This window comes from Marmota flaviventris, chromosome 14 (genome assembly GCF_047511675.1).
Source record: "Marmota flaviventris isolate mMarFla1 chromosome 14, mMarFla1.hap1, whole genome shotgun sequence".
Classification (NCBI taxonomy): domain Eukaryota; kingdom Metazoa; phylum Chordata; class Mammalia; order Rodentia; family Sciuridae; genus Marmota; species Marmota flaviventris.
The window spans coordinates 80,213,685-80,222,114 of NC_092511.1; the positions used below are offsets into that span (position 1 = coordinate 80,213,685).

Consider the following 8,430-nt stretch of genomic DNA (forward strand, 5'->3'; position numbering starts at 1 on the left):
CCTAATGCACCCACTTTGTTTCTTACAAGGCCTGATAATCTGTCAAAACAGGTTGTCAACAGCATTGCCTTGCCCATCTCTGTTTGGATCTCAGTCCAAGAGGCCACAAACCTCAGAAGGAGAGAGACCAGGTGCATTCCCAATCCAGGTCTCCAGGTCTCTTAGCCCAAGAGAGGACAGCAGGTGCAACTTCACGTCCACAGGCCAAAAGACACAGGGTTAATGTCCATGCAACCTAGCAAGCACCTTAGAGAAATCCTGTCTCAAAAAATAAATAAATAAATAGAGACATAGGTAGATAGATAGATAGAGAGATAGATATAGATAGAGATAAATTCAAATATGACCATGAATGTAGCTGAGTGGTAGTGCCTGTCTGGATTCAATACCAAATTCAAAGAAAAACTTGAAAAATAAAAAAAAGGAAACAACTCTCTATGCTGTAGTGGAAACTCCTGGAGGAGGTTTGTGTGCACAGCACTCAGGGTGACAGGCCAGTCTGAACATCGTCATGCTGTGAGTGCCAGGCATGTGTCTCTCAGCCCAGGTGAAACTACAGGATGGGAAATCATGAAGGTCTGCAACAGAGAGGCGGGTGAGGAGTAGCTGTCGCTCAGATAGTGTGAGGGCAGAACCTGCACTGTGTCAGGCCACATTGTTGGAAAAACGTCACTGTCCACTTGTCTATTTCCACAGAATGCACAAACTGACACTGGTGTGACCTGTAGACATGGGTGGAGGTTGACAAATTGTAACAAAAGCAACAGAGTCTGGGGTGGTGATGGAGGGGCTCTGGGAGCAGAGGGGACACACGAGAACTCTGTACTTCACCCAGTTTTGCTGGGAACTTAAACTACACTGAGAATCATACTCTTAAAATATTCCCATGTGGAATACATGGAGAGGCCTATCTTTGCTGCACAACCCCTGATACTGCTTAATTCAGGCTTTTCTGGTCTTAAATTACTTTCTTTATCATACAGTGAGCTCATTACCTGCTGGGGCTGAGCTGAAGGGTCAGGGTACAGAAGACCCCCCGCCCTATTCTTCTGACTGACCCTCCTTGTAATGCTCAGGGCCTGGTTGCTTCTGAGAAGTGCGCTCAGCAGGTGGAGGCAGCAGGAGGAAGAGCTGGGGCAGCCCAGCCTCACACTTCTGCTCCCTGGAGGTTTTTGTCATGGCCTGTATCACTGTGGGAGGGTAACTGTAGTTTTGTAGACAGTAATAATGGCAACATCTTCAGGCTCCAGGCTGGTGATAGAATGAAATCTGTCTCAGATCCACTGCCACTAAACCTCGAGGGGTCCTCAGATTCCAAAGCATTTGCATACCTGAAGAAGAGCTTAGGAGCTTACCCTGGTTTCTGCTGGTACCAGTGTAAATTATTGCTAATGCCCTGACTGGCCACGCAGGAGAGAATGACTCTGTGTCCACGAGACACAGGCAGGGAGGATAGAGACTGGGTAATCATGATGTCACATCTGACACCTGCCATGGGAAACATAAAAAAAAATATTCTTATGACTGTTATGTTACAAGAGAACTTTCCTGAGTACCAGGCAGCATGGACCAAACTGTAACTAGTAAATCCCCAGTGCTGTACCCACCTTACCTGGAAGGCAGAGCAGCAGGAGCCCCAGGAGCTGAGCAGGGGCCCTCATGGCCATGCTGTGTCCTGACTGGGACTGACTCCTGCACAGGGTGTGAGTAGCCTCTTAAGAAATCTTCAAGGTATTGGGCTGTGCTGTGGGCACATGCAAATCAGCAGGGCTGGGCAGGCTGGGCACAGCTGCAGGGAGGCTCCTCCTGGTCAATCAACACAGGCTCATTGTGTCCAGGTGTACTAGGACAGACCAGGGAAGCTCAGATTTTCTTGGGGTAAACAGGGTCCCCTGGGGCCACAGGACACAGTCAGCCCCCGGAGCTGTGAGGGGTGATCTGTAGTCCCTTTCTGGTTCATGATGGGCTGTCCTTGTGTCTTAACCACAGTTTCGTGTTGGTGACCCTTGGAGGAGGAGGAGGCATTACAGAAACAAAGGGTTAGTTTATGTTTTGGAAGTGAAAACAGAAATTAATGCAGCAAGAGAGGAAGATGTATAAACTCACTGATGTGTTTGGGGTTTCTGGACATTGGCACAGCATGGGTAAGAGTCAGGGCAGAGGGACCCACCCATGGACTCAGCCCTCCCTACTTCAGAGTCCCACAGAGCACACTCATACCCATCCTGGTGCCCATCTTCTCCAGACCAGCAAGTCTAAGGCCAGCCAGGCTCTTCAACTTAACTATCTTATAAAAGAAGGAAGAATAATTTTACAAACTATGAAGGTATTTTAGAGATTGAATTTTGGAGAATATAGGGCATGGTCAAAATCTTAGTAAAAACAATAAAGATCCAGATTCTGAATATAATTCTGCTTTACCAGTATTACCACATGTGTTTTTAAGTCCTAGTAATGCCTCATGACCTCAAGAGGGCAGCAGTGTCTCTACACATCATGTCCTCCATCAGGTCCTCTTGTAACTTTTACAGAAATAAAGGAGGTCAATGTTCTTCACCCTTGTTCTTCTCAGAGTTATCAAAAAACCATCCCAATAACTGTCCATAATCTTCTTTTTTCTTTCTTTTTCTGTCATTTCTTCTTCTTCTTCTTCTTCTTCTTCTTCTTCTTCTTCTTCTTCTTCTTCTCCTTCTCCTTCTCCTTCTCCTTCTCCTTCTTTTCTTTCTTTTTCTTTCTTTTTTTTTTCTTTAATTTCTCCCTTTTGTTCTGATGACTGAATCCAAGGCCTGGTGCATGCTGCACATTTTTCTACCTCTGAGTCAGAGCCCCAGACACTCCCTCCCTCCCTCAGTTACACATCATTTCTGGGATCATCAACTGTCCCATGATACTTCCTCCTTCCCTGGTCTGGGAGGGCTCACCTGTTCCTACCACAAACAGCAGGACAGAGCTGGTGAGCAGTAAATTAAAGGGAAAGTGGAAGGTTTAAAACTTCACCCTATTTTAAACATCCCTGTGCTTGTGCTAAGTTCCTTAGGGAAGAGAGACTACAATGAAATCTTTACTGTGGGACTGGGAAAAGTACAATCAGGTCAAGTTTCTCCTTAGCAAGTGACAAATTGCAGGTGGACAATTATGGGAATGTGTGCAGAGCATCTGATAAAGGAAGGACTTTGCTGATGATGTAGATGGGAGAGGCTGGGGTAGGAGCTCACCCAAGGCTGGAGCTCAATGAGAACTGCAGGCTCTGGCCCTGGGCTCTGAAGAGGAGGTTCTCCTGGGCAGTTTGGTGAGGACCTGTGGAAGTAGAGGCCCTGCCCTTAGGCTGGCTGGCAGGGGAGCCAGGGGAGGAAGGTACTTCACTCCCAGGGACTGAGCCAAGCAGAGAGGCCATGGCCAGTGGAAGTTCAGAGACCAGGAGTCAGCTTTCCCGTGGCTCTGCACTCAGTGCTGAGCTCACTGTCCTGGGCAGAGACCCTGCTAGACCAGAGAGGGGTTTCAGCAAAGATCCACAGAACCTCATCTCTACCACAGTTCAATTTACATCTAAAGGAATACTCCATGTCACATATGTAATATTTAAAATATAAATCCAATGACAAGTCTGTGTTTACTCTGTAACTCTAGTATGAATATTTCTATGAATATAGGTATTTCTTGACTTTTTGTTAAACATATGCTTTCATATTTATTTATTTATTCATTTTCTTATTTATTTATTTACTTATTTTTTATTTTTTCAGCTGCAGTGATGCAGTCAGGGTTCTCACATGCTAGGTCATGATGAACTACATCCAAATCAGCTCCCTTTTGTTTACATACTGTGTTCTATAATTTTCCTGGGGTGCCCTTAAACCTGCAGTCCTCCTCCCTCAGTCTCACGTTTCTGATTGATAGTGAGAGGGCAGCAGGAGGCAGGATTACAGGTGTGTGCCACCCTGTGCAAGGGACTCTAAGTTCAGACACCCTGAGCTTAGGCAGGTAAAGCTGGCATATCTTGCCTAAACCCATGGCTGCCTCTCCACTCTCTTGACTGAGCATGAGCACCATGAAGTTCAGGACCTGCACAGGGTCCTCCTGCTACCTGGAACAGTGGCTTTCCCATTGCACAGGACACTGGAAGACGTGAAGGGCTCCAGTGAAAGAGAGAAGCAAGTGTCATAGAGACGGGCAGTTGTTCTGTGGTCCAAATAGAATTTCTATGTCCAGACCTGGGCATGGGAAGTTCTGTATGGTTGTTTCCCCATACAGGGCAAAAGAGCTGGCTCAGTGACTGCATGGCTACAGGACAAAGCCATCCATACATGCTGGTGGCCACTCCTCAGACTAGAAGGACACAAGTGCCTGTGGCAGCTCCACAGTTCATAAGATGCAGGGACTCTTCTCATAGTGGACCATGGTGGTCACACATACAGGATGTGCAGGAGAACAGGGTTGTGACCTACATGAGGACAGCCATGTGGAAAGTGAGGAGTGACAGGTATGAACTCAGAGTAGGAAGGGACAGGACAGAGAAGACCCAGGCAGGAGTGCAGAGGAGAGACACTGGAGGAGCCCAGGATCCAGGGAGAAGGGATGAGAGGGGGAGGGAGGGTGTGACTTCAGAGCTGTCCCCAACCTGCTCCCCTGAGGGTCCTCAGACTGTCAGCAGCCCTGTGCACAAGCAGCCTCTGAGTGGAGGCTTGTCCCCTAGTGGGGAAAGGAAGAAGTTCAAGTTCCTTGAAGGAAGTGTGGCTGCTGGTGGACAGAATGACCTGTGTCCCTGCCCCCAGCCCTCCCAGGCTGGCAGGGTGTGCAGAGGGCAGCAGGAGGCAGCAGGAGATCAGCAGCCAGGCCTGGTCCTGATGGTGCCAGACTGGATACTGCTAATGCTCTTGCTGAGTCAGTATGGGACAGTGACCTCTCTCCTGGGACATAGAGAGAAAGACTAACATGAGTGACACCCTGTGTGTTCTCACTTTACCAGAAGTGAGTCCTCTCTCCACGTTTTTGATGGATAGTGAGAGGGATATCACTGGACAAAGGCAGGAGGAAGTGCTCTGGGGCATCAGGTGGCAGTAGGTGGTGTCAGTGTGCAGGAGGGACCTTACTAGTACCCTGGCAGTCAGGAGGGCAGCATGGTACCTTAGAGTCTGTTTTGCGGATTACAAAGTGACCACTCCCTGGAAGTCCTCTTTGGCTTGAGTCCTCAGCAAAGAGCGACAAAGTGTCTCTGTGGACATCCTGGCCATGCCCTGGACTGACTTTGCACACAAGTGTCCATGCTTTGGCTCAGGCCTACCTGGCCTCCTCCAAGGCTCTGCACTTTCCCCCCTGAGCCCAGCCTGGTGTTCAGCATTCCCTGGGCTCTGTAGCTCCTCCTGCTGCACCTGGAGGCTGCCCTCCCTGGGGGCTGGTGCTGTGGCTGCTGCACCTGCAGGGCCTGTGAGCGCCCTGCTCAGGAGAATGGGCAGCAGCTCCAGGACACACACAAGAGACTGTGCAGGTGACAACAGAATTTTGGATGTATCTTTTCACACTTGTTCATAGGGGTTTAATACAGTCTGAAGACTTGTGTTATAAACACCTTCCCATAAATTACATTTTCTTTGTTATCCACTTACAGATGTGGAATATGTTTATGTTAAATATGGAAATCATTACCTTTGAGTAACCTAAGGGTGTACAGTAGATTGTTTCTTTAACCATCAATAAGACGATGTTGTCCTGCGTGTAACCATTTTTTTTATTGAGTAAAAGAATGAATATTATGTTTTTGATCTTATTTTAATGAGAATCTGTCAAACACATTTTCTATAAAACTTTTGATGGAAAATAAAAATCAGATTATTTTTATGGGGGTTGGGATTGTGGAGGGAGCTGTTTCACCATGTCACCTCCCCAGACACACAGAAACCCCCTCAGCCATGGCTCCTGGAGACTTGCCTACTCTTCAAGAGGGTGGCAGACATTGGCATCAACACTGTGGTGCTGGGTCCTGAGCTGCCATGGATGCAGATGCCTTCAAGTCCTGATGCACCAGGTTCTGACCAATTATTGCCTCCTCTCTGGCTTGGCAGTGCCAGGTTTCAGGAACTTGGGTGTTGCCCACTCAGATAATGGGTCATGGCTCCAGCTGAAGGCGTCTCCTGTGGGGCTTGAGTTACCTTCACCTATTCCTTTGTAAACCTGACTCCTTGCCTAATTTCAATGGCTTCTCACCAGTAAAACAGTTCATCTCATCCTCCTAGTTCTCTTTCTTGCCTGCTTGCCCCCCCTTGTGGGAGCTGCTGCTGAAGACCAGTCACTGAACCCAAAGAAAAGGTACTTTCTGTGTCTATGTCTTTATTCCTAAAATTCACTTGGAGTGACCCTGATGGATTTAGTCCTGTGACATGACAGTGCTGATTCTACAGGAATGCAGTAGGAATGAGCTAGGGGTTTGTGGAAGCTTCCACCTGATTTCAAAGGACATCCTGGGAGGCCAGACTAAGTGTACCAAGGTCAGAGTCCCTGTGGGGTGCCTCTGAAAGCGGAAGGAGTGGAAGGTCCATTGGAGATCCCTGAGACTGAGAGATGCTAGTAACACAGAACATCTGCTAAGCAAAGCTGCAGGATCAAGCAGAAACAAGACCAGAGAGGAGGCATGTGGGCTGTACCCACAAAGCCATCTGTGGAGCTCCACAGCCCTTTGGAGAGAATATCAGAGTGCCATGTGCCCCAGGGGCTGGATGTGGGGCTACAGGACTAATTTACCCAGCTGGATATTGGCATACTTGTTTCATTCTTTCTTTGTATGCCCTGTGACTTTCTTCCTTTTTAAATTTTTCTTCTTTTTTATTTTAGAATGGAAATGCTTACTTGGTTGTTTTATATATTGGATACATGTAACATGATTTTGATTTCTACAGGGGATCACACTGAGAGTTTGCATTGAACTTGGACTTGGGCAACCCAGGAACTGTTAAGAGTATGCAAACTCCTGCAGTGGCCTAAATGTATTTCACACTGTGAGGTGAGCATGAGCCCACCTGGGGGGGTCAGGGCACAATGTTATGATGTGGATATAAGATACTCCCCAAAAGCTCATGTGTGAGACAATGCAAGGGTGTTTAGAGTTGAAATAATCAGATTATGAGTTGTCACCTAATCCATAATCAGTGCATTAATCCCCTGAAGATTAACTAGGTGGTTAAAGTAAGCAGACAAGTTGTGGCTGGAGGTTGGTCATTGGGGACATGCCTTTGAGTGATAGATTCTACCCCTTATGTGCAGTGCTCTCTCGGATTCCTGGTGCCACATCCTAAGTCCTAAGTGGTATTTCTCCCTGTCACCTTTCTGCTAGGATGTTCTGCCTCAGCTAGGGCATAGAGCAATAAAGTTGGCTGTCTATTAACTGTGACCTCAGAACAGTGAGCTCAAATAAACTTGTCCTCTCATTGTCTTTGTCAGGTTCCTGGTCCCAGAAGTGAAAAAGGTGACTAAAGCAACTTCCGACTTCGTTAGTGTGGAGGCTTGTTGAGCTTGGGGCAGCTGGGGTTGGAGGCAGCCCGAGAGAGAAGGCCTGGGCCAGGGTTAGTGGGGCACGTGGACATGTGGACATGGCCATAGGAGGGAGCTCAGGACCTGAGTTAGCTGAATGAGGTTTGAGGCTTGGACTGGACAATATTCATGGAAGAGTTAAACATTTTTCACTTTTCTGTCTTTCTTTTGAGGAAATGTTTGTCTGGGCTCACACTTTCAGAGGTTCGGTTCAGTTCATGGTTGTCTGATTTGATTCCATTCCTCTGCTTCAAAGTGAGGCCCATGGCAGAGGGGCATGGAGAAGAGAAGCTGATCATCTGGTTGTTTCTAAGAAGCCACAGGGACAAGATAGACTTCTCAAGGACATATCCCCAGTGCCCTAACTCCCCCCCCCAGGAATGCCCAGTATGCCCAGAGTCACCACCCAGTTAGTCCATTTAATTATAAATCCACCAAATGGATTAATCCACTGCTGAGGTTACCATATTCATAATCTCAACATTTCATATCTAAACATTCCTGCATTAACTAGGGTTTGAGGGCCACCTTATATTAAAACAATAGCATTTTGCCCTGTACCCCTGAAACTCATGTCCATCTCACCATGAAAAATACATTTAATCTCTCTGCAAGGGTCCCCATAATCTTAACAATTCCTGCTTATGCACAAGTCCTAGTCCAAAATCTGATCTAAGACTCAAGGTAAACTCTTGATTGTGAGACAATAAATGTGGCTAAAAGGCAGAGAATTTCTGCCCATTTGGTTCTGAATATCATCAGCAGTATTCATATAACCAAATGCATTGTTTCTCCTTTACTCCTCAGTCACTGAGACATGGTGTCCACCATCGGGAAGAGCTGGGAAGCTACAGCCTGTCCATCCTTGGGGCCATGAGGACATGTGGTTGAGCAATGTGAGTCTGCTCT

The 8,430-nt window shown here is 47.3% G+C and overlaps 1 long non-coding RNA gene across 1 annotated transcript; it reads right to left on the reverse strand.

Annotated features, from left to right (window-relative positions):
- Positions 1-1,192: 1,192 nt before the first annotated feature.
- On the reverse strand, positions 1,193-1,696 carry LOC114082839 (uncharacterized). The gene is made up of 3 exons (XR_003581036.2): positions 1,613-1,696; positions 1,356-1,488; positions 1,193-1,251 (listed from the first exon to the last, which is right to left on the reverse strand). It is a non-coding gene; the product is annotated as an uncharacterized lncRNA (long non-coding RNA).
- Positions 1,697-8,430: the final 6,734 nt, after the last annotated feature.